This window comes from Falco naumanni, chromosome 1, assembly GCF_017639655.2.
Source record: "Falco naumanni isolate bFalNau1 chromosome 1, bFalNau1.pat, whole genome shotgun sequence".
NCBI lineage: Eukaryota > Metazoa > Chordata > Aves > Falconiformes > Falconidae > Falco > Falco naumanni.
In genome coordinates, this window is record NC_054054.1 from 103,761,717 (window position 1) to 103,789,165 (window position 27,449).

Here is a 27,449-nt window from a genome sequence, read left to right on the forward strand (position 1 = left end):
ATTCCTCCAGGTCAGTTCAGATTTGGCCACTCAGTTCCATGAAAGGTTTCCCTACAACTCAAGGGGCTTTGACAAAACCCAATTTTCCTATTCACAGAAAGTGTTATTAGTCATTAAGCAGTATCTGGAAAAGAAACATGCGGAGAGCAGGCAGAGTGCAGGAAGCATTGTGATACATGATAAGCATATTCCATTATAATGGTTTGGTATTTTACTATTGGAGAAAAAATTTCTTTAATTGAATGTGAGCTATACAATAACTCAGCCATGCTACGCACCCTGTGCAGAACTGCAGAAGGATCTGAACTTTAGGAATTTCCTGGCTTTTGATGGCTTGATTTAGTGCAGCATTAAAGCTCAGCCTGGCACTTAATCTGTTATTCACTGGAGTTCAGGTTAACGTAAAAGATTTTGATTTGTGCACTTCTGTAGTCTAACCTCTGCCCTGGACTTTGATTATGAAACAAAACCAGGACCCAGGTCCCTCCTGCCCTGATTTTTTCCCCCCTTTTTACAGGCTACACCTGCAATGTGCAGGCCAGTGTGGGTTTGTAGACTGTAACTGAAAGACTGGAGCAACAGAGAGCTGAAAATGGAAAACAACTGGCCTTGCAAGTTTCTTCTCTTTCTTTGTACGTTTAAGTTTTTTTGAAACTAGGAATTTTGTTTTCATTTTCAGTGCAGTGTTACGACAGCCTGTCTGCTGATAGCGCAGTTGTACCAGTTCAAACTTCCAAATGATACAGTGAAAAGCAAAGAAAATAGGGGTGGAATGCAGTACGTTTCTGGTGTAATACAAAATACCTTGGGTCACATTGAACTTGGCACTGAAGCCACCACTGTGACCCACTAATGCTGTCCAATATCCTCACACCCTCAAGTGTACTAGGAAAAGACATCAAGCTAATGCAGTCACACATTTACTGCAATTCATTATGCAGTGGAGACCTGGTCATTATAGCAGGGACAAGAACAAAGCCTTGCCCTCGGCCGCTGATACTGTCAGTGTAACAGCTGGTACAGAAAACCCCTCAGAAGTACCCCAATGCAACGTCACATTAAGGGACAATTGACCCTGCCTCTCCACAAGCTGCTGAAACTTCAGGCAGGGATGCAAGATAGGAAGAGCCTACCCTGCATCTGATGAAACCCCTTGGGTTTTGTTGTTTGGGTTTTTTTTATTATTATTTTTATAACTGCTTAGTTATAAAACCACCTTACAAGATTTTTTTGTTCCTGGAGTTCAGCAGCATTAGTTTCAGCCTCCGCTGGCTGGGAATTGCCCCAGCCAGTTGCCAATCCAGATTTATTCTATCCAACTTTCTGCCCACGTACCTACTCTGCCCTTTGCACAACTCTGACACTCTCTCTTTGTGTCCAGCCCCCATGAGACAGCTTTGCCCTTTCTCCACCTTCACTACGTCATTTTGAACAAGCAATGCTCTCCTTTGAGAGGTCCTGAGATATCAGACTCATCATTTCCTGGTTCATCTCAGAAGACCTTCACTGAACCTCCATCACTTGAAATCAGTTCATTTTAGACATGGCAACCCAAAACACACGCTGCATCCCAGGCGATGTCTTATCAGGCCTTGGACAAACTCTGTGCCAAATAGTATGAGCTAATACCATCTTACTCCTCCAAACAAAGCAAATGTTCCCCAAAATTGAAAGAATAACTAACCCACCTTCACACCCTGACTGTTAAGAGTAAGACGAGCAACAACAGGAGGTGAGCTAAAAAGGAAATACAGACCATCATCTCACAGTTGAAATGTAGCACTGACAGCCAGGACTGCTGCTTTCTTCTTCCACAGCGGTCAGTAATGTCCTTGCCACGTCAAAAGGGATGATAACAGTACCAGCTTTTGAATAGAAGGGTGGTAGACCAGGAGGGTTACACCACCAGTACCTATTGGAAGATCTCAGATCACCAAAGACGCTAGAGAGAAGCAAACCCACGCTCTCTCCAGAGCACCAAGGCACTGCGTAAACCCCATCCCCTCTCCCCACGCTCAAGCACCCTGCTTCCCATCACTGTGCTGGCAGCAGCAGTGCAATGCTGGATGCAGTTGTTCCCTGGAGCATCCCCCACCTCCTCTTCCCTGCTGATTCACCAGCCTGCACTCAGCCTCCCACTTCAGAAGCTGACCTCTGGGCTACATGCACTAATTGCTGCTTTCTCCTGAGCCTCTCTACAAATACTGTGATTTCCCCTGACCTCAGCTGACAGCAACACATCTACACAGCTCCCACCATAACCAGTGGCAGAGACAGGGAGGCCAGTCATCTAGAAAGTTTGCTTTCGGTCAGTATGCGTTTATCGTGGCATTTCCTACCTTACGACCTGCAACCCCAGTACACAGGTACTTGACTTTGACATTTCCATGTCAGTGTGCTGGAAGTGCTCCCATACCTTCCGACTGTCTAGCCTATGTGCTTTGGAGGGATTCAGAGATAAAAAGGGAAAAAGTGCTTAAAGATGCTTCAGAGACATCAAAAAGATGAAAAGCTAGGAGTTTAGACAGCTTACAAACCTTATAGTACAAGAAAGAACACGTCGCTTATTCAATTTACATCCCTATCAATGACCAAAACCATAATAATTTTGGCAAGTTGTATTGAATTGGATCCTATCTGTCAATATAGTTATGTTAGCCCTCCTGCCTCACGATTCCTTTCACCCACACCTCACAATCTTCCTCCCAGAGGCTGTCATTTATCTTGGGTTGCACCGTATGTAGAGAAACGGAGATCCTAGCTCAAAGCCTCTAGGCACTAAGCCACATAGCAAGCCACAGCAGCACCACAGGATGGCCACCTAGCACGTTACACTGGAGGAGGTTGGAGATTACAGTTTCTAAGGGGTGGAAAAAAAAAAAAAAAAAAAAAAAAAAAAGAGAACACCATCCCACACAGACAGACTGCAAAGCAGGTGTGAAGACTGAATATGCCCAGTGTGCTGTCCATGCTCCAGTGGGACTTGTTGGGCTGGCGAGAAGAAGAGAGGCTGTCACAGTCTGGGCTGCACGCCTCTGGGAACGGCTGTCCATCCCAGCCTCCTTCAGCAGCAACAGAGACCTTGCAAGACCTGTACTGCTCCACAGCCTGGTTTTAATCAGCATTTCTATCGATACACTACCATGCCATTGAGAAGCACACATATAGCAGTGCTTGATGTATAGATGCAGGCAGCCAAAAGGAACAGGTCTGGCTAGATGAATCTATGTTAAAAATGGGATTTAACATTACATATCTCTGGAGATGAGAGTGATGCTGCCAGGGGGAACCCAGCCTGCACACAGGTAGGCAGGACAGATGGATCAACCCACCGTACTCCTGGAGGACCGCAGCACTATATGTTCTAGCCAGAGCCACCACACGTCCCTAGCTGCTCTTTCACTTCTTAGAGAAACAGGTTGTTTCTACACCACAAGTGTTGTTAACCTCTCCTCTAATGCAGGCATGACCACAATCATGATTTTATACAGAAATCAAGATATAATCTCATCTAGCCAAGCAAGTACAGAATCGTTACAAGCATTACATTACAATGCAGAGCAGGCACAATGCCTCTAATGCAAACTAGTCCTGTTTCATCCAAAAAGGATGACAAAAAGCAAGTTGTCACTTCTTCTAACATGGCAATCAGTGCTGCTGACACCCTAAGGCAGAGTATATCATAGCACTATATAAACTTGAATCATACGATCACCCAAAACCACCACTTGACTTTGACATTTGCATGTCAGTGTGCTGGAAGTGCTCCCATACCTTCCGACTGTCTAGCCAATGTGCTTTGGAGGGATTCAGAGATAAAAAGGGAAAAAGTGCTTAAAGATGCTTCAGAGACATCAAGACTAAGTTTGCAGGAAAAATTGCTATCGCCGGTATAATTTACTAGAAATATATATAAATATACAGACACATATAAGCATGAAGTTTTCCTACAGAAGGGATTTAGCAAGTTCAAAAAACGACTTCATAGATCCCAGCAAAAGCCTACAGAAACAGACATGTAAAAGATGACTAGTGTAAGGCAAAACATCAGCCTCTGCTGCCTGAGCAGCACATTCCACACAAGCCTACCTTTTTGGGCCATATTAGCCACCATTAAATATCCATTAGGAATGGCTGGTGCATTGGTCATCAGCTGAAACATGCCAAACTTACCAGCTGGGAAACAGAAGTCCAGAGGAAAAAACCCAACACTTATTCAAGGTTGCAGACTGACCTACTCCAGTTTGCATAGGAAGGATCTTGGTTATAAAACAAATAGTTATATGCTAAATATAGCTAAGGAGCAGCCTTTAATCACCAGGACAGACTTCATGCAGAGGGCCACTAAGGTAGTATAGTACACAATATATGACAGCCAAATACGAAGTTAAAAAGCCCATTAAACACATCTTATGACCTAAGTGCCTCTCTGCATCTCCCAGGAGAGGCCTCTTTTCCTAGGGAGGTTTGTTCCCCAGCCAGGACAGCCCCTGCATCGAGGGGAGGTGCTTGCAGGTCATGAATGGGAGTATTTGCAAGGGATGGGGAAGTGCTGGTGTTTCAACAGGCAGCTGCTTTTTGCGCTTGTCAGGATTCACTGAAAAGTTTCCAGCACTAATTGGCGGACACAGAAGTTTTCAGAGCATGATGCAACAGATAAAGGGGGGAGGAATACGTCAAAGAAAGAAAAAGAACGGATCAACCACAGAAAGCCTTTGTTACTGACTATGCCAGAAGCTGATGCCTCAGTTTGGAAGCCTTCCTCTACCCCTCTGAAAGACGTGCTGCAAAAGAAGTTCAAGCTGCAAAAGAAGTTGTGTTGGTTTTGTCAGTGAAACTCTTTTGTACTTGTCCTTTGTACAGTAACAGGTAGATACACAAAATGACAGTGACAACAAACAAAAGGGGAAGACACAGACTGTGCAGTTCTAACTACAACATCAGTTTGAACCGAGCTAGACTGTCCAGAGAGGATGTAGAAACTCCCTCATTGCTCACACTATTCTTTAAAAAAAACAAAAGCCAAACAAACAAAACCCCAGATATCTTCAAACCTCTGTCTTGAATGACAGAGATGAAGACAGACCTAATCTGGAACACATGGATGATCTCAAAGTTTCTGCCACCTTCCAGTGTAACTAATACTCATGTAGTCTTTACTACACAATGCAAGTTATTAACTAAAATAAAATAGGATTAACTTTGACCAAGACCTCTGACACAAGCAACACAATTTTATTTGCATTATCTTTTTAAAGGAACCATGTGGGCGAGCACAGGAGAAGAATTAAAAAGCACCAAAGAGTGATTAAAAATTTCCAAGATCCACATATCAAACATCCACAGAGCGTTTCATACAGGGAGCTCAAAGGAGGTCAGAACTGCAAAATCCATTTTGTGCCTGCGAGAAATAGATGCAGAGAAGGAAAATATTTTTCCCAAGATTACTCAAAAAACAGTGGCAGAGATGGATAGCAGCCTAACTCTATTAAGCACCACTATCTCTCTGAACATCCAACCCATCAAAGGGCTTGGGAAGTCTTTCTGAAGTGTTTACTTTATAGACACAGAGTATAAATAGTTTTCAAAAATATTCATTTGGCTTTCCCAGGCACAAATGGAGTTATCAAGGGAGTCAACATCAGAGTTCAGAACATTAACCCTCAAAATAAACCAAACAGACTTCAGATTCCCTTTGCACTTCAGCACAGACAGGGATGGGGAGATGGGTACTTCATGGCTGGCTCAGAATCCGCAGCAGGGCATTTTGCTAGTCTGTGCCACATTTCTCTGCAACTATCCAGGTGGGTAAATCCTAGCACAATAAAAATAAATCACTGAAAGTATCACCTAATTTCAGTGCCAATTCAAGTCAGCATCATATTTTACTCCATCATACTGAAGTAGAAAAAATTTAAACTGCAACAACAAAATACAGCAATGCTTGGTTTTTTTTCTTCCCACATCTCTCTTTGCTTACGCTGCATCCGAAACAACCATGGCTATTTTATAGGGACAGTTTCACTCTTTTAGAAGGAGATAACAAAAACCATGACAGTGGATGGGAACGATTTTCAAAAAGTTGATGCAGAAACATTGAGGGTTTGTGTTTTGAGTTTTTTGGTTGGTTGGTTGAAGGGGGTTTTTTTTGTTGTGTTTTTTTTCAAACAGGGTTTCTTCGGGATTTTTTCGCAGGAATAGCAGTAAGTATCAGTTTAAGGTGCCAGACTCAGAGTCACATGCAATGAAGTAATTTTTCCACTGGTAGCTACAGCAAGAGCTACTGCACAATCATGTAACGGCAAGAAATTAAATCCAGCTATGAGGAAAATAAATTTGCTTTGTCCTGTTTAGTATCACAGTTCAACAAAGTACAAGAGACAAACAGAGGACACAGAGTCCTCACAGCAGAGCAGGGGGAAATGTTATGAGAGCACGGTGGTACTGCAGGAAGAGACTTTGTACATCAATGCACTGACAGACTGCTGTGTGTGTCACTATCTGCCACAGAGATGAGAGCTTTCACGTGGGACGGAAAGGATGGGTGTATGGAGAAGGCAGGATTACAGTAGGACTCAGGAAGACCAAGTCCAATTCCTTACTCTAACCTGGGCTTCTTGAATGACCTTGGACAGTTTGTCTTCATTATTCAGCAACTTACCTAATTCGGTTGTTTTAGAAAACTGACAGTAAATCAAAACCCCAGTCTTGCTGGGGTCTGACAAGACCAGTACTATCAGCCAAAATGCTCTCCCAAGCAAATAAGACCTGAAATTCTACCATAAATATCACAAGAACAACAATAAAAGAACAACAGCTGGAGACCATTGCCCATCTTTAACTCAGCTCTACAGCAGCAGAAAGAAAATACTTCCTCGCCCCATGCCTGCAACTTCCTTGGTCATTCTTGTGCTCAGACCCCTTGGGAGATGGAGGGGGAAACAGGTCACAAGGTATTTATAAATAAGGCATTTCTGAAAAAAAACATACATTTCTATAAATATCTCTAAATAAGTGCATACCAGTGTCTAACATAGGTTAGCAACAGGTCACATTCAGGTCTAGCTACCTGTACCTGGGCTTTCCCAGACCTTTAAAAGTATATAAACCTTGCCATGCATTGTACAAACTCTGCAAAGTCGTACAACACCATGTATCTCGGGGATGGAACTTGCTTTATAGACTGTCTCCTGTCCTCACCAGAATTATCACACACAGACACAAAATTATACATTTCCCTGAGTTACCTGATTAGAGGAGACATTCTGAAAAACAAATGCAGCAGTCCCAGTCAGGAGGTGGAATCTGTGCCCTTACCCATTTTAACCACCCAGTAACACAAAGGAAGAACTGTCACGCATACCCCTACATAGCCACATCCCTTGACACTGGAAAAGCCCCTTTGGGTCCTTCATCATTTCTTCTGCCAAAGAAAAAGCGCAAGTGAGGAAAAAGAGGAAATGCACTGGCAGCTGCTACTTGCTGGAGTAAATTACAGCAGCCTCCAAGGCTAGTGGCAGCAGAAAGCCAAGCAGCAGAGGAGCACGTACCCACCCTTGGCCTCAGAAGATAATCTGGTCCATACTTAACCTAAGAGCATCTCCAGAAACACACAGGTTTTACCTTAATTGACGGCAGGCCCCACACACGAGTGCTCTTGAGATGACAGGCTGGCTCCAGCACAGCTTCTCTCTGACACGCCTGTAATGGCTGATGCTAACATTTTAACTTGTGGCTTGTCTCAGAGCGGAACCTTTGAAGTCCTGTACTCCCAGTGATTTCTGGCAGGCAAAGCGACACCTGTCATGCGAACACAGCTGTTTGAGGCAGACGCTCTCGTTCCTAGCTCTGGCAGGCTATACCAGCAGGCAGGTAATTTCTTAAAATGCCCAATCCCAGACTCAAGTTTAAGAGCGGGCAGCGGCACCACATTTTAAAGCATCACCTCCCCAGCAATGATGGGGCAGGACTGACCTGTGCTGATTAAAGAGGCTCTCTTAGAGCACTGCTGGCTAGAGGAACGCTGCCTAGCAGGTGGGAGGGCAGAGGCCAACAACCCTGGCCTGGCACCCCGGATATATCTGTCCACACAGAGACCAATTCTTCTCAAATTGCAAGTCACCCTCAAGGAAACACTTCTAGCCAACAATAACCGACGAGCTGGTGAAACTTGACATCCATTCCAGCGGGATGAGTTTCTGAGACAAGGTTTGCAGGCCTATGAGACTGATGCTCAACAGAGCAGCAAATAACAGTCGGTGCTGACACAGTGCTTTGTCTCCCAGCACTTCCCGAGATACCACAGAGATAACAACGCGTGCCTCTGCCTCCATCCCTGGATGCTTGCTTCTCCAAACAGACCATTTGCTGTTTTGTATCAGGAGATGCAAGGGGCAGAGAGCTGCTGGATCTTCCCTGCCATTCGCATCCTGAGCAGTACGTGAATGCCAGCAGCCCAGCCCACCTGGGCCTTCTCAGAAGCACATCTCCTTGCTAGAGACAAAACCCCCCCATCAAATCCTGCAGTATGTAGTTAACGTCGATAACTGGATCATTAAAGAACACAAATGCAGAGAAGAGACTGAGCCCAGCAAGCAGTCCAGCTTCCCACAGACAAAAGAAAATTTTCATCTCGTTTCAACACCAAAACTCGCCCGATGCTGACACCCACTCTTATCTCCATCTTCCCAGCATCAGGCCGCTGCCTCTCCAGCTGCTCCCAAGCAGAGCCATTTGCTGTGAGCCAACGGGCGCGTTTACCTCCAAACGCCCACCCGGCGGCGGCGGGGCCGGCCGGGGCAGGAGCCCGGCGTGTGCCCGCAGGTGGGTGCGCGCTGCCGGGCAGCAGCGGAGCGGAGCCCCCGCCGCACGCTCCCACCCGCCAGCCGGCAAGGGGAGGGGACCGGCCTGGCTGCAGCACCCCCCCCTCCCCCGGGATGAGGCCGGTGGCTTCCCTCCCCGGGCCGAGGACAATGCTCTGCCGCGGCCAAGCCTCCCGCAAGGCGCCCGAGCGGCGGAGCCAGAGCCACGGACCCCGCTACGCCGGGCACCACCTCCATTCATCCCTTCCATCGTGGCCGGCGCGGACTCGCAGAGCCGCTGCCCCCGGGCCCTCCCCGCCGTCCCCCTTACCCTGCGGCAGCCGGCCGGGAGCGGGGCGGGGGCTGGGTGCCGGGCTGGGTGCCGGGCTGGGTGCGCCGCAGGCTGCAGCCCTGGCAGGCGGCCGCCCTGCCCCTCCCTGCGGGCCGCGCCGGCGGCCCTGATTGGCGGAGGCGGATGCCGGGCCCCGCCCACCTCCCAGCCACCGCCTGCGGGCGCTGCGCGGCACGGCCGGGCCCTGCGGCCCGCGCGAACAAAGGGGCCGGTCCGGGGCCGCCCCGCGCTGAGATCTTCCTGGTTGCCGGGCCCCGGCACCACCGGAAACGGGGTGGGAGGGTGGCAAAGCAGCGACCAGGCTCCTCCTGGCTGCCCGCAACCCTACCCGCTCGTCTCTTAAGAAAAGAAATAATCGTTAAGTTCACCTTTTTGCTCGACGCTGATGCGGTCTCCTCCCTTCCTCGCGGCTGTGGAACGCAGGAGCTCTCTAAGCACGTCTGAATTTACGTGGTAGCGAATTCGATTGATACAGAAGGACAGGAGGAGTTGACGGTGCTTCCTGGGCAAAAAAAAAGGAGAGCGCCCCAATTACCGGGGGTTTTCCGGGGAGTGCAGCAAAGAGAAAACACCTGCAGCCTTGAAAACTCATTCATTCAAAGCCAGGAGGGGTGGGCTGAGTGGATAATCACCACTTGTCCCTCACCACCTCTCTGCATGTAACTCCCGGAGCCGTACCTGAGCTGACATTAGAGATGTAACAGTGCAGGGTCCTACCTAGTGCCTCTGCCCTGAAATTGCATCTTTTTGATGCAAATTGAAATTCAGACAGGAGTGGAAAAATGGTTGTGACTCTATTCACCATACCTCACTAGCACTGCAGACACCCCACGTCACCCAAGGGGCAGCGGGTGAGATCCTGCACATCAGACACGGTGGTGGAAGGGCCCGGCTCAGGCACAAACAGAAAAGGGTCCCACCTGGCAACAGCCCCAACACTTGCGGCTCTGACCCTGCTCTGTACCCTCTGCGTGGGCCCAGGAAAGCACAGCAGAGACGCAAGTGAAGGAGATGTAGGCAAGAAAGCAGAGAAGAACCAAAGCTGAGGTCAACCGAGCATCATCCAGAATATGAGATTTGCCAGCCCTGGCCTCAGCAAGGCAATCCAGTCCCACGAAGCAGCCACAGGCATCCCCATTTTCCATCTTGCAAAAGGGAAGCCAAAGCAAAGTGAAATGGCTGGTCCAAGTCAAAAATAGAACCTGAAGCACCTGACTCCAACGCCTCTGCTTCAACTGTTAGTTCACTGTCTTTCCCTGACATTTTCCCTACATCCAAGCTCAAGTCACTGCTTTGCAGTTCTGGATACAAGATTTTTTTGTCTCCTCTCTAATCTGTAGTTGCCTAGGGAGACAGTATGTCACCAGAGAAAGGGCTAGACAAGAAGGTGCCTGTTGAATCAGGCTTGGACTCTGATGGGACATCTCGCTTCCCTGTGCAGCTTCACTCCTGGTGTGCCAGCTCTACCAGTTCATATCCTTAGGTCCCAGTTTCTTTCCTTCTCAAAATGGTGATGGAGTGATGATGGTGTGACCTCCCTTTGTGAGTTCCAGAGAAATTAACGAGAAGTGTTACATGCAGCCATACATTTCATAAGAAGGAGGAGTGTAAATTTAATGCAGTTTTGGGGAAAGAAAAAAAAAAAAAAAAGGAATGCTCTTTAATGTTTTCAGATGCTTCAGGGTAGGATTTCAAATCAGGTATTGCTCAGAAGTTAAGCCTTCTCATTTTTGATCAATTGCACAATTTTATGCTGTATCTTATATATGCTAATTTGTTCTTTTACTAAAGTTCCATTTAAACATTTAATTTACAGCCCTACGTCTGCGTTATGACAAAGAAGGTCAGCAAGTCTGGGGTTGTATTTTGCCTGCCAATAGTCTGTGGTACGCGCAGTGGCTCGATGCCATTTCCCATCTTCAGTCCTGAATTACAGCAGGACAGGGGCCCAGGACTGCCACGCTATGCTGCAAACTAGCGCATTTCTCATTGCTTCTCCATTTCAGCAACAGAAGTCTTGAATTTTACAAGCGCTTTTGTTTTCTTCTTTAGAACTCATTTGTCCCAAGGGCTCTGTGTGCAAATAGGAATATATCGTAATGACTATTCTATTTTATGTTCTAGTAGTGACTGAAGGCATGCTGCGATCTGAGGCCGTTGTGCCAGGCACTGCACACTCCCTGAAGAGGAGGCAGAGACACACACACACACACACACCCCCCAAGTCAGGTTTCCCCTCACGCCCGTGCAATCTGCAATGCTGATGCACAAGCAAAAGGAGAATTGAGCCCACTGGCTTCAGTAAGATGAAGCTAGAAAAATTTCACAGCTCTTAAGTAATTTCCTTGAATTATTTTGACAAATCTGCTTCTGACTAAACTTTCTCAGGGGAATTTCCAGGGAAAGAAGGAAAGATCATCTGTGGCCAGAGCTCTCACAGGAATGTGGCTGAAGTACTGGGTAGACTTGAATTTGTGTCTTTGCAATCAAGTGCTCTCCCACAAAGCTATCCCTCAGCTTCTGTTGTACCTGCCTTTCACAGACAAAGCCTCAGGATGAAAATAAATGTTAAAAACCCATCATTGTGCAGAGTGGCATTACTATTTCCCAATAACCATTTATTTATTCACAGGGGCTGCGTGCAGACAAACAGCCTTGCACTGATGATCCCAGACACAGAGAAGCACAGGAAACACTCCAGTTTCAGCCTATGAACATAGGAGGTCTTGTTAATTTTACACAGGTGAGCAGAGCCATGACTTTCAATTAAATCATTATATGTAGAAAGCTGGTATGCAATCTCTGACATTTCTGGGCTATCACATTTGCCTGATAAACCTCTTGCTTCTCTACTACCCTCCTATTTTATGTGATATGATATATATCTTGTTTTGAGAAGTGGCTTCTCACTGATAGTCAAAACTGTCTCCACTTGACTGATCCATTATTCTGATTTGGTATTTGCATTAGCTGTTAGGATCACTAAAAAGCTTCACAGCTGTTTTCTTTTAAATTATCCTGACAAACTGAAACACTACACAGAGTAATGTAAAAACCAATACTCATGCATGCATCTAGGGAAACAAAAAGAGCGAACACTTTATGTTTTGCTGTTATATACATTGTATGAATAAAGACAGTAGATAAGAAATGGCCAAACCGTTCAAGTACCTTTCCATTTTATTACCCAGCAGCAGGAGATAAAGGAGCTCTCTGCAAAGAGATGATGAGGCACTTGATTTGTCACATAGCAGTAGGTTACACTTCCTAAAGCCCTGGTCCTGCACTTGTTCCCCAAAGGCAGCTACTTTTTAAAGGCTATAGAGAGTATATATAGGCGATATGAAGTGATGACATCAGGACCCCAGAAGTCAACAAAAACTTCAGAGCTGAGTCCTTTCACTCTTTTCCCTACCACATGCCTAGAAATCCCTGCCAAGTATCCCTTTTGCCCTGCCAATGTACTCTTGAAACTGAGTGGTGGCAGAAACAACTATATTTGAAAATACTGTGCAACTTCATTACTGTCAACTTTCAGTTATGTGATTTCCACCATCTTACTATTCATTCAAGCTGACACTATAAATAGCCTGCTGCATTTGGCGGCAGAGCACAAAATTCCAGCATTCGTGGGAGAAACAAGATTAAAGCAGTGATTTAAAGAAGAGCTGGTTTTTTCCCTCGATTACAGAGCTGCTGAAAGAACTTCTTATCTTGAGGATCAGTGACTGCTTTAGGCCTTACCCATTCTAGGCCAAGCCTAAAGTTCAGAAACTTCTTGTAAACAGCTTTTAAATTGTTAAGATCTTACACAGTTGCAACAGTTCAGCCAAGTGGCACCATGTTTTCAGGCATTTGTTATCCAACCGAGCACCACTACAAAGCCTCTAATATCCAGCAGATTCTGTTGTATCTCCTCAGGTGAAAGAAACCTCTCATCTATCTTCAGACATCTATACCTGAGCCAACTGTCTAGACTTCCTGAATGAGTGCAGAGAAACAGGCACCGAGGCACAATTCCCCTCATCATATTGCAGACATCTAAAATGGATTAATTGCTCTCTAACAATGCTCTCTTCCATCCATGAATTACAGGGGTGGTCAAGAAATAGGCCAAATGAGATGTTTAAAATTAAGTGACACGAATTCCACTCATCTTCCTTCCAGAAATGCCCAGCATTGATGATGCTTATTTGGGTGCATGTAGATCAGACATGCATGTTAGGTACGTTCTTGTCCGAAGGCCTGACTTTGTTCTGTTTCACTGGAAAAAATGAGACTTGGCCAGGATTCAACACAGGCAAGATCTGGCTCCAGGACCCTTCAGGGGAGCGCACGTGGCTTGTACAGTGTGACGGAAAGTGCTCTGAAAGAAGGCTTTCTGCTAGGCTGACTGCTGTGCGTTCCTACACACTAGTTAACATAAAAGAAAGTGTGGGTGGAAATAGGTTGAAGGATCATGGCAGGTCTCATTAATTATGAAAATCAAGAGGAGCTCTTACTGCTTTTTTAGTGTATTTCCTATACCAAAATTAGTGCATTAACTGTTACTTAAACTTCAACCATTGGTATAATTTAATCATTAGCACAGCCTGGTTCCTGTTGTTCTACATTTTTAAAGTAAACTACCTTGCTGCAGTAGCAAGGACTCTGAGGAATGTGGGACAGCACTTCATACAAATGCAAAACAATAAAATGGACCACACTGCATGACCAAAGAAACAGTGTAATTTTCATCACAAAAACTGTTGCCTATCCAGCCCAAAGGCAAGTGGTTTTTTATAGAAATTTAGCATCCATGAAGTACAGGCCTTTTGAAATTCTGTCCTCTGATACCATGTTTTTCCAAACAACCTATACAAGATCACAATGGCAGTGGAGAACTTGGAATAGCTCTTTTTTTAAAAAGTTCATCTGAAGATAAAGCTCCTCTTTACAGATGAAGTGAGTCAGTCATGGAGAGAAAATAATAACATATCTGTGATCATACCGCTGAAACAGAAGTATGTTGGTCAACATCTACATTTCGGTGTCAAACATCTATAACTAAGCGTGACCAAAAGAAAGTAATACAGGAGGATCAGAGAGAGCATGGAGAGACTGAAGGGAGATCTGGCACTAATGAATATAACTTCTTTTCATGGGGGGGGGGAACAACACAGCAAAAAAATAGAGGTTAAGTAGATAAGCCATTCTGAGCAGCCCTCCCATCCCAGCACAGTACCCCATATTTATTCTAGTTTTCTTTGTTATTGCCCTAAAGCCTGTTGCTTGTCTGAACTGAGACTAAATATCAAACTGTCCTTTGCTTAGTCCTTTTTTTAAAGATCGGGACAATTGACAGTTGCACTTAACCAGGCCTGCACCAATAAAGGGACTTTTATGCCTACTGCCCCCAAAGGTAAGCAAACATCACCTAGGTTTTGTAGACTCAGGAACTGAAATTGGGTTAGTTTATCTTCCCAAGGCCCATCTAACGCAGCAGCACAGCTTGGGGCAGAACCTAGGTGGCCAGACTCTGGGCATTATCGTGTTGTACTTCACTCAGTTCATGCATTTCTTTTTATACACATTCAAGTCAGAGAGTCAGAGTTCTGCTTCAGCTCCAAGTACGTGCCACGAGACCTTTCTCACTGTTGCCAGGGGTGTGAAGATTTATTGTTTTTTCTGACCTCTCAAATAAAGTCTGTAACAAATTGGAGCCAGCCCGTACGTTATGAAAAAAGAGCTGTCTATTTCCCTGTTGTTTGGGCCCCGACACAAATACTATTTCAGACCAAAGAGAAGTACCAGATGTTTTCTACCAGAGCTACAGAATGTGCAGTGCCTGGGAGAGACAAGAGTCCCATTTCCTTTGCATGAACTGGAGTGTGTTAGAAGATCAAAGATGAGGGATGGGAGCCAGGATGAAAAAGCTTCCTATTTGTGCTTAGAACTTGAAAAAAGATTTTAGTACCTACAACCAAAGCTGTGTTTATTGGGGAAGGGGAGGAAAACTAGCTCTACTTTTAACACTTAGAAAAAAGCCAGATTTTTAAAATGTCTTCAGCAGGCAATGCATGGAAAAGGTTTGGACAGCAGCCCTGACTGTGGGTACTGACCACCGAAATATCCAGTCCTGCCACTTTGATTTCTTAGCCTTTAATTCTCCAGAAAAGCAAGGGTATCGCCAAGAAGGCACGAACACTGTAATTTAACATAGGGCACACTTTTCCAGATGATCCCAAAGCACACAAGGAACAATCTTTATAACAATTTACAGATGAGAAAACTGAAGCATGTTTACATGCTTACATGATAGTCATGGTTACATGACTATCAGTCCCATGCAGGATCACCTCCAGTCCACTAATTTCCAGTCATTAAAGAAAGCGATAAGCTAGTTATTCCTAGCCAGCTTTGCATACTGGGTGAGATGTAAGCCTACGTTAATGAGCTCTGCTAGAGCCATGCTGGCTTCATACCGGGGTGTGGAATATTAGCAGTTTTCTTGTGTAAGGCAGAAGGAATATGAAGAAAGTAGGAGGCCATCAACAGTACAACTAGCTGCCCTCTACTTCCTTCAAACATATGTATGTTTTTAATTAAGGAGAGGTTTCAACCAAAGACTCTGACTGACCTAACTTAAATACCACAGTAAAGAGCATAGCATAAATACATAGCTCAAAACCCACAGCACATCTTTTTCAGCATTGATGCAGGGGAATGGGCTGCTCTCCTGTCTCTGGGAGAGCACTGGATGGTAATTAAACTGTGTTCTGTTCCATTTCCACAGAAATGTCCATTTGCAACAAAAGCATGCTATTCTGGTACAGAGGAACTATCTACCACGTGTTAGAATTTCAGTTTTCCCACCATAGTATCAACCCATTCAACCATCCACTGATCCCAGCTGTCTTTTTTTCAGTATGACATTAAAAGGCTTAAAGAATGTCTTCATAAAAAGTAGGTTATTTCTTTACGCAGAAATAATAGGTCTTGTGACAGTAGAGTAGCAAGATGCCCCAAACGATTTCACTCACCGAGTGGATATTGCTGCAGTGATTGCCAGGCAGAAAGGGCAGTCATGACTCCCCAAAATCCCAATCCCACAAAAATGCGTATAGAAAGGGTGAAAAAGCATGATCCTTTGCCAGGCGTTCATATTTATTACAGAAAATCCTGTATAATGTGGATTTTGTCTGTCAAATGCCATGATATAACCCAGACACAGAAACTTGCACACACTTCTTCAGCTTTCTGCAAATTTAGTTTTATTAATTGCACTACATAACTTGTATTATATGTTCCAATAAGGAAGAATCACTGCAAGAATGCTGCCAGTGTTGCTTTCTATGGAGCACTGTATAGGGACACATGACAGTTGGAGTCTAATCTAATTTCTGATTTTACTGCTGGTGTAAAATGGAAACTCCCTCCATCTCAACAACTATTTTCACTAACAATGAAAGAGGAACAATGATACCAACCTGATCTGTAAAGTGTTTTGACTTGGCCAGACTAAATGTGGAAGATACACGTTAAAATAGCTTATGCTGCCTAATCTAATATTTGTCTCAGTCTTAAACACTCACAGACAAGCTCAATGCATGCTGCAAACGTTCAGTCTTTCTCAGTCCTGTGAGAACTGAAAACTAGCCCTGCTACTCAGGGTGCACTACAGCCACTAACCTGACAGTACTCACAGCACCCATAAAGCACACACTTCACTTCATAATGAAAGGCACGCAGACACACAAGAGTCACATTTAGAAACAGGGAATGCAGTAATTATGCCCAATATTCCTGACAAGACTGCACTGTGTGTCCCTCTCTGCAAATGGCAGGGCTCGGTAACACCAGCATGCATGGCAGCCCTAGCTTCAGACAATGCAAATGCACTATATGTGTCTTGGATTTGGCTGGTGGAAATTGCCAGTTTTTTAGCTGTGAAGATATAAAAGAAAGGAAAGGAGGTAAATTCTGTGTTCTTTTACCTTCTTTAGAAGAAACAATCTGAGGAGGGTGCCAACAAACATAAAGTTAACAAGTGGAAAAAATACAATCAAGGTAAATTAACTTGTGAAACTCAATGCCAGAATATATTAAAGGAAATTAAGATAATCATGTTGCAGCAGTAGCTATATTAATTCTAATTAGAATAAAAAAGTATGAGATAACCCTTAACTCTTGATGAAAAATAAAATTCTCTGAACAGTTTCTATAATCGTTTGATATCACACATAAGGTTTACCTCCCCTTTCTTTGAGCCTCTGATAAGATTCAGATTCTCAGAGGGGATGTTCACTTGAACAGGTTTCTGATCTGTTCCAGGAGGTAATTTGCCTGTACCTTTTGTTTTATATTCTTCGTAATACGTCTAAGAATGCTTGTGGCAAAAGAACAGAAATAGCGGGTTACTATCTAAGCTATTTACTGAAGAAAGGAAATAAGGAATTAATAGTATTTTTTGTGTGAGAAACACATACAAATATTAATTAATCCATGCCACACCCATGTAGCATGCAAATCGTATGTATAGCTAAAGAAAAGAGATGAAGATATTTGCAAACTGGGCTTAAAATGTCATGGAAACAGCTGCCCTCCCAACAGACTGAAAATTCATTTCCTTGCTGTATACAGGCAAGCATGACAGAGAAACCCACCCACTCGCATCCACACCTACGTATCACACCAAAGGCTATGATATTTAAGCAGATTATAAATACTGACCTAAAAACCTAACAAGTGATCAAACATTATCGCGTGTTTTTTGCAAGTGGGCTTGTTTTAAGACATTATTAATACTTCGTGACATCAAGGTCATAAAACAAAGCCATGACCATATTGCAATTCCAGAGAAAATTGCCTTGAGAATGACATACTGCAGTGACCTTCAAGTCCCAATAGTCAAGGAGTTGAAGTCTGAAATTTCACTACTTAAAATCCTCAGCTTATGCAGATCTCCCTTCACAGGGCTGACATTATATTCTCCTGGGGAAGAACAGCCAAGGAGATTGCCCTGGCTCTGCCCTGCAGTTGTTTCTGTAGAAAATAAAGAGGATATTAGATGTTAACCTCTGTAAACAGCACTTCGAACTTGCAGGGCAGTTTCACTCTCCCTATCCCCACATTGTAAAAAAATCATATATCTATATTTAAAGATAATTTTGTATACCTGGTAGATCTAGAAGTATGTAAGCAGGTCAATCTGGGCAGCAGATGAATACAAACTAGAATCTTGTTGGATTCATTCCATCATTGCTGCCTTGAGACTGTATTGTTTTGAGAGGTGTGGAGCACCTAAAAAATACCATAAGCCTGTATCACAGAGGCAGACAGAAGAGTGAAATACTTCTGTACCAGTATAGACTTGAAGGAGGGCAGGTGTCATTCCCAACAAGACCTGTCCCACAACAATTTTGGCATTTTTTTTTCCACAGGAACTGTGCCTGCAGGCTGCCAAAGCCACAGGCTTAGCTAGGACGTGCTGCCACCCAGCTAAACTGGGAGCCAGTCTCTTATCTCTGCAGTGGCAGATTATTCGCAATCACCTTCCACCTCCACAACCCTCTGGCCTACAGCAGGCTGTATGATTATATCAATGAGAAAGATGTTTTTGTCACCCGTTGCAATGAAATCGTGTACAAGCACCTGGTGCTGAGAAACATATGCTCCCAGTCTGCCAATTTTCAGAGGGAACCGAGGCCCCAGTTTAGCAAAAGTCGTAAGTGCAGGTTCAACTTTTCAGGTAGGAACAATCCCCATGAAATTAACTGATTAGAGACAGCATGAAAGGCAACTCCATACCAAGTGTGCACTGTTGTACTGTGGTGCACTGTTGCAGGTGCACAGCCCTCTATCAGGATCAGGCCTTTCCCTGCAATATACTGTTTTGAGGCAGCAGAACACAGATGCAATGGGATGCCGTTACAGACAGTACTAAGCTTTCATATTCTAAACCCTTTATTTCTTTTCAAGGAAGATCCACTTCACTGCAGCACTTGATTTTCTAACTGTATTCCTGCCTTTTACCCTGTTTTCCAGCTGCACAAGGAAGTCAACTGCCTTGCTCAGGGTTACACTAACTGATCTACTGGGGAAATAAAGGCTATTTCTGGCAGCTGAGATGTCTTTCCAATCATTCATTGCCATAAAATTCCAGTTCTAATAAACGAATTTATAACCTACAATGTGCCAGATGAGGTGTGTCTGGTTCATCTGCACTACTTTCGCCCGATGTGCATGTGTATGCACACTACATTGTGTAGTGCTTTATCGTGAGGTTATTTTCAATAAGCAATAATAATATTTCCATTATGAGATGAGATTTACTAAAGACAGTTGTGTGTACTACAGTGCACTGAAACAAGGGATGTTCCTAAAGGCTATTTTGCTCTGTTCTGGTTGTATGGTGTCAAACCTTCACATCCACTAAAGTTAAGCCCAATGAGGCAGTTGACTGATAAACTGTACAATCAAACCTGTTTGTATAGCTGCTATATATTCATTTACAACAAAGATTGTATGTGCAGCTCTGTCTTTCTCTATTCCCTCCACCACATCTTGTAAGCTGAAGTAATTCAGTGCAGGTGGCATTTGTATTACTGTATCATCTATCTACAGGAGAGGAACTCCTGGAAGGCAGAGCAAGCCAACAGCTCAAGCCCAGCTCGTATTCACCCTAATGACAGTATGTAAGATTTTCTGGCCTTTCAGCAACTTTATCACCTGATGTCAGCATGCATTTCAGGAGGTTTTTAACTAGGAATTCACTGATCAGACAAAGAGAATTGTCTCTGAAGAACAGTACAGTCACAGAGGACTTACGGCACGCTCAATTTATATGGCCCTATCTGCTCAGGAAGCAACTTACCCGATTCAGACTCCTCATATAATGCAGCAATAAACAGTGTCTTACATTAACGACAACTGAAATACTGAATAAGCAACTTGAACAACTGCATTTGTTCCATTTTAGCACCCAGAGAACAGGGTGAAATAACCAAATAATCACCAAATAATCACTGTAGGGGTGGGGGAATCCATGTTTTATGTTTACGGGTTAAAAGTACTATTTTTCAATGTCTACGACCTTTTTCTGAGCTACTGGTCAATTTGTATTTAACCAAGTAAATCAATATAGTGTCATATGCAAATATCTTGCATGTACAAATATGTAAATACATGCATATAGACATGTTTATTACCATGCATAAAACCTGCACAGATGTAACTGTGTAAGTAATTAAAGGAAGAAGTCAATTGTACTCAATATAGAGGACAAAGGCCACATTCTAAGCCAAAACTCTCTCTTCTTAGGCAAGACATTTTGAACTTTCCCATTTCAGTTTTGCTACCTGTATATTGACAGTATCTTTTTTCCATTAACTGTGCTGCTTGGATGAATATAGTTTTTAGCCATTCAGTTAAAGATTCTACCAAAATATTACTAGCAAGCACACATGCAAAAAGCTAAATCCCAGGGTGAACTTGGAAACTATTATAAAAATATACTTATATCTAGAAAATCGGCCTGCTCTCAGCTGGTATGAGTACCGAATACAGGAACTATGTTAAGAGAATGATCAAAAGAGGGAAGCAGTAATGGTGTAGAAATCAGTCTCTGTTCTCAGCTCTGCTACCAGTCTAGCAGTCAAAAGCAATACCTGTAAGAAAAGTTGGCTTGGCAGCCTAGAAATCTCCAGGACAAATGATGTTTAGGGAGATAATAGCTCCAAAAGCCCAGGAAGAACATAATAATACCTCTGTGGGCAAGAGAACACATTGCTGTTTACTCATATGGGTAAGAAAGTGGCATTTGATACCCCTTCACCTCACCCATTAATTTCTGTCTTCAAAGCATGGGAGCACAAGTACAGTCACCATGAGGGTAAATGCTATTACTTAATATTGTTATTTGCATATCATGTCTATTAAATCTGAACAATATGCCAAGACAAGAGGAGCTGCAAGAGAAGCATAAAATGAAGCTAATGCAACACAATCTAGATAAACTGTGGAAGCAGATGGAAAAATCAAAATACAATTCAGATAAGACAAGTGATTGTACAACTCTACATTCATCTGGACAAATTTTTAAAAAGGCAGGGGGGAACACCAGAGAAATATCCACTGGTTACAACATAATGAAAACCAAACATTAGCCAGTCATGCACTCTGAGCAAAAGAGAAATCATTGATCATTTCAGTTCTAACAGAAACATTTAAGTTCCTCAGGTACAAACTTCTTGAAAGAGGGTATTACAAAGCAAGCTGTTCCTCAGTATTGACTCCAGACAGCACAATTCACACTGGGAACAGTCACTAAACAAAACCCTGGAGCTGTTTCCTCTCTTTTCTGGTCTCTGTGCCTGCAAGGGCGGAGGCACCAGCAACCACAGCAATAAAAAGCAGTGGCCACATCAGCTGGCAGTGGTTTCCTCCCTTCATGGCTCTAGGAGAACAGCTCATATTTTATTCATGAAAAATGAGGCCTCTGGAGGTCTAAGCAAAAAAACAGGAAGTAAATATTTCTTGGGGGCACTCAGTCACAAGCTGGCAAGTATCCAGGACATCAAGAAGGAGAGGCAGGGGTGGAGAATGGAAGCCTGAAAGCTCCCTTCCTACCAGCCTTCCTGTGATGGAGGATCACAAGGGGCAAACTGCACCCTGAATGTGCTGTGAGGGTGACCCAGTGCAGCAGGGAACTCAGCTGGTGTCCTGCAGTGAGGGTCCCACAGGGGGTCACTGCGTTGCAGGGGGAATGCATGCTGCACAGCCAGCGTGGATGCATACCAGGATGGGATCCTTCCAAGGTTTGGAGAGGCTGATGTTTACCCCAGCCATGTACCTAAACTGCTGCTTTGAGTTCTCCAGGTAAGCTCTCTTCCCGCTTTGCCCCACTCTTCTCACACCCTAAAACTACACCACCCTAAAGGCTGTTTTGTACGTGGCTTCAGGATAGGAGCACATCTGAGCTCAGAATAAGCACCTTCCTGGGAAAAGAGATCTTCTCTTCCCACATAGCTAGACAGCTTCTTCCATTTCCTTGTGCCCCCAGTAACAAAGACCACCCTTAATATCAGAAAATGATCTTCTGCTGTCCTTCACTTTCCTGAGAAGACAGATGTGAAGCTGCAGATGTCATTTGTTGACCACTAACTGGAGACACAGAAGTGTCCTGTATGCTCAAACTGTGTGCAGAGGAGCAACCGTCGGCCCCCTCACAGCTCAAACTTAACACACAGCACTAGCTGCTCCCGATTTCATAAACTTTACCATCAGGTTGACTGTTTCTGAACTCGTAATTATTTTGCACAGGACACAGTAACAAGACCTGTCTGAGAAGTCTGAACTCCTCCTTGCAGATTTCTGGAATCTGCAGGGAAAGAAAGAAGCTACCTATTACTTTCTGACAGACTTCCTAAAGGAGGGCATGTACAGGGGAAAATTCATCTCTTGAAAATTACAGAAAAAATGTAGCATTTTACATTAACATTCATCCTTCACTGTTTTAATTACCGTCTAATGAACGTTAGCCCTCAGAATATGTCCCCTGCTGGGCTGGGCAAATGAGAAACAAGTTATAGCAGGGCAGTCAGAATGAAAGGAAGGAAAAAACCCAAGACAGTAAACCCACACACACATCAGGAGAGGCAGCAAAATGCGCCCTGGGATGCAGCAGCCAACATTCATTTAATAATGTCAATGTTTTATATGCAAAGCTTTCCTGGGTGGTAGTAAAATATATGGATTAATAATGCCATGTGGTGGGATTAGATAAAAAAAAATATCAATATTTAAGGTGCTCTTTATGGTATGGGGGAGTAAGGGGAGGAAGAAATAATCCTCTATCAGTACAAGCATCACCTAAGATTACTGTTGCAGAATAAATTTTTAAACAATAAAACCCACTGAAAACCACCCCTAAATTAAATCCTGGGTTTACTCAAGTCCATGGGAGTTTTCACCTGCACTGCCACAGGACTGGGACTACACTTATTTCTCATTAATTAGTTTATTTTTAAAATCCCACTCAAATGCACCCAGCTGCCTTTAGCATGCAAACAACAAAGCCCACTGGAAACTGAAATTCAGACAAGCAAATTCTGGTTGGTATCGGAAACCTCATCCTTCAGAACTAGGATACTTCTTTGCTCTTTAGTTACTAAGCAATATATGCACCCAACTTCCCCCTCAACAAAACTTAGCCCCAAATACCTACAACAGACATTACAAAAAAAACCCAAAATCTACTTTAAAAACTCTCAGAACAGACAAATAGTTTAAGCACTCTAACTAGAGGCCAATTTGAACAGGCTTTTTAAATTCAAAGCTCTTTAAAAGCGCTACTAAAAATCAAGCTATTAAGAAAATAAACATTTAAATAAAAGGTGAGCAAAATCCTCACATCACAAATGTTTATACCAGGTGTACTGTAGCATCGCATCTGTCTGGCCTCTGTGAAAGTGTTAACAATTATAGTGGTCTTAAACTTATCCAGGGGGAGCCCAAAATCATTTTGCAAAATCTGACACCAAACCTGTGATGTATAAGCATATCTTTAAGTATCTGGATATATCCTAAAGACAGCCTATCAATTTACCAAATAAAAAAAGTACTAAGCAATCTCTATGTAAGATGTGGTTTCAGACTACTCCAAGCCAATTTTGACAGAAACACTTTATCCTGTGAAAGCTATACAACCAACCAAGGAAGCTGATTAAGCACAGCTTCTATGACACCAAAGTGGTCTAAGGTGCTTTGGATGCATGTAACAAAGAAGACTGATAGAAGGCTTTTTCCTTCCTGCTACAGTTAAAGCTGCTTTGAGAAAGTGCAGGTAAAAAAAGTTACAAAAGAAGGGATATATACACTAATGTTTAACTTTACTTGATTAGATTAACTGTGTTACTTTGACACACCATTAAATAAAGATTTACTGGAAACTAGACAAGATAGGTAAACTGCCTCATTTTGTTTACAATGTCCTGCTCTTACATAGCACTTAAATGCAGTATCAATGAAGTGACAGATTACTCTGCTGCTTCAATGGAGCTCTCTCAACACTGGAACTTACTACCCTTTCCTGTTGAGTTTGCGTTTTAACAGGACCATGACCTTACAATGAGTCAGTAGAAAAAGAGCAACCCAACTGCAGGGAAATCAGGTGTTTTCAAGGAAGTCACTAAACACCAGGACATACACCAACCTGATCATCTGCGTTCAAACCTGCAGATGAGTCTCACTCGGTAAGACATGCTCTCATAGGATTTGTTGACTTGGAAGGGGCAAAGCCAGATGACTAATGCAGGAAAGAGAAACTTTTTCTCTCCTCACCCCCCATTCCTCAGACTTCTGTGATAACTTCACTAATGTAGCACTGGAAACAATGAACAGCAAATGTCTTTAATAGGAGGATATATGGAACCTAATTAAGGCAAGGGAAATTTAGGGAGGCAGCCCTAAATTTAGGGAGTTTATTTAGACCAGGTGGAATGGAGCCTGGATTGCAGGGCTAATATCCAAAGATTTTCCTCCACAGGAGTGTCCTGTCACATCTCATTTGAAAGATGCTGCCTGGAGCTCTAGGGCTGACCAGCACCATGCTGGACTGCAGCCAACTCTGACTGTACAGTGCCAGCTAGCGCAGTACCTAGGCTGTGCTGGACTTTAACCCCATAAAACAGAATACACCTTCACCCAGTAACACAGGACTGTTTCTTTTCACATTCTTTCAGACTAAGGAAAGGTTCACAAGCCATTTTCTCTTGGGACAATCAAAGTCCATGTGCATATTTGCTCTAGACTTAATACACCAAGTCATCATATAAACCCCAAATTGATATGCAGCCACTAAAACAAATCTTAGGAGTACAAGTCCTATTTTTCATTGCATACCTAGGCAAAATTCAGCCATACACACAGAGGTCCAAAGATAACAACCACATTGTTATTTTTCTCAGATTTTTTTACTTCCTCTATTATTCTACAGTGAAGCCAGACTCAACTCTTACCTTAATCTTTTGCTAAATTCCTCCTTTTTGCTTTAGGAACATCCTGGTTTGGAATACTGCAGCTCTTCCTTCTGGTATTTCTAAATCCACACTCTGCAGACTTGAAGGAATCCACAGTGCTACAACCTGATAATTCCTGCGCTCCTGATAAACAACAACATTATTGCATTTTCATCTTTGACGTACGGAAAATGAGTGCAATTTAATGTTACTTAAGATCTGTTTTGTTGCATTCAGCCAAACAAGGTCTCTGATCAAGTTTTGCCCAGCATTTAAGAAACTAGATGCAGCTGAAATGGATTGCATAATGCCATACAGTACCAATTAGAGGCAGTCAGTAGAGATTACCAGACTGCTGACCTAAGGAATGAACACAAGATGCAGTGGATGCACTACACAGAAATATCATGCTGTGTCATGGCTACACTGTGTCTGACCAGAAGTCAAGCGATACTGTAACTCTTAAAAAAATAAAATCCACTTTGTATCAACTTCATTGCAAATTTCCTTTGAAGTTTCTGATAAACATCAATCAAGTCAGTCCACATTCCTATCATTATGGGAAACAGAGGCCACGGAGACCGAGTGTTACGTCTGAAAACACAAAGTGGCACACTGGTGAAAGAATAGATGAACCCAGACTGTCTACCTTGATTTCAAACTGCTGGATGGTATCATTCATCAGAGCTTAGCTGACACCATCCTCAAATCACTCCCCTGCTTTTATACCAGCTTGAGGCTGAGTCTTTAAGGAGAAGGCTCACAGAACCATTAGGATCGTTCTTTTTCATCAAGATCCTTCCTCTTATGTAAGGGAGTCCCAGCAAGGCACTCGCTGCTGCAGGATGCTCTTTGCAACATCTACATTTAGCAACAGAAGACATGCGCACAAATCGCTTTCTCAGCTTCCTCAGCAAAAAGAGGGAGTCCGTGTTCTCCCCAGAGGCAGACGTTACTAATGGTGACACAAGATCCTGACACGGAGGAGAAAAGGTACTGCTCTACGCCAGCCCCAAGCTGCAGGTACAAGCAGCCGACTGCTCACAGGGTGACTGCCACAAGAAGAAAAGCCTGGCAAGCACAAAGGATCATTCCCCTCTCCTACACTTTCAGCGTTATCAACAGTGTTAGTAACCAGCAACTACATTTTGGCATCTAGGAAATTGCATGCTTGAAGAGTTTCCCTTTTTTTTGTTTTTTGCAAACAAGTGAGGAATTCTAGGAGAAAGTCTGTTCTCTTGGGTGTCACGGGTGACCCTTTGTGGCTTTTAATACAGGTGTCCGTACTCCCTCTACTGACTAGAGCTGTAACCACACAACTGGGCTTGCACTGGACACTCCTCGTTCTCTACTACATGCTTAAAAAAAAAAAAAAAAAAAAAAAGACATTTCAATTACATTGTTAGTCTTAAGCATCCAAGGAGCAGGAGAGTAGGACTAGCAGTTCACTGCTCCTGAATCTTTTTCTTGTTACCTAGTGTAAAGCACTGGTCAAATTATAATTTGTTCCTCAACACATGCATAACAATCATAATAAAGCTTCTCTGGCTTAAAATTGCAGTGATCTAAATCCACTCTTTTAAGTATTTTTAGGTGCTTATAGAAAAGAATTGTAAATATATACAACATTAGAATGTGCTGGTAGCGATTCAGCTGGTAAGCTGAAACTGATCTTTCTGTCTACTCTGTCACAACAGCCTGTGACTTGCCTCACTTCTAGCAGTATGAATTTCCTAACTGCAGACTGAGATGGCATGCTGCTTAGAATTTCATGTGACAGCATTAAAAAAACATTTAAAGGTATTTAATGAAAATGTAAAAAGCAATGAGATGTCGTAAATAAAAGTGCTCAGGTAACAAGGCGGGCAGATGTCTGGCTGTATTTACCCAGACTTCTGGTAAGCTGCCGTTGCTCTACAGCTACTAAAGATGGTAATGAGAGAGGATGAGGCAGCGGGAGGGGAAATAAACTAGGAGGTGGCAGTTTGCTGGTGGAGTGTGAATGTGTGACTTCAGCCATTATATTTGGGAAGAAATTTTAAATGGTACACATAACATTAGCTCAGATCAGCACAACTGTACTTCCCAGGGACATCCTACAGATAAACGTATGAAGAATGGAGGGGTGCTATGATGCTACAAGAACAAGGACAAATTAATACTGACATACACTGACAGCATCATCCTCAGTTTTGCTCTAGAGCTCAAGAACAGCAGCTCTATAGGAATCAGGGCCCCTGTCAGTCTGGGTGCAGACACGTTGAGCCAATGAAACCGCCTAATATGGTGATGCCCTGT

General features: G+C 43.5%; 1 protein-coding gene across 8 annotated transcripts in view; it reads right to left on the reverse strand.

Moving 5' to 3' along the window:
* CLIP2 (CAP-Gly domain containing linker protein 2) overlaps window positions 1–27,449 on the reverse strand; it is a 104,537-nt gene that overhangs the window by 74,111 nt on the left and 2,977 nt on the right. For 4 of the 8 annotated variants that reach the window (XR_005830722.1, XR_005830720.1, XM_040613570.1 and 1 more), the window contains exons 1-2: window positions 25,152–25,440; window positions 9,522–9,655 (exon numbers count right to left, since the gene is read on the reverse strand). The gene's annotated coding sequence lies outside the window, so the exon portion shown is untranslated. Of the gene's footprint in view, window positions 1–9,132; window positions 9,251–9,521; window positions 11,708–25,151; window positions 25,441–27,449 lie in introns of those variants that run through there. The other 4 variants (XM_040613594.1, XM_040613546.1, XM_040613553.1 and 1 more) reach the window with 4 other exon arrangements.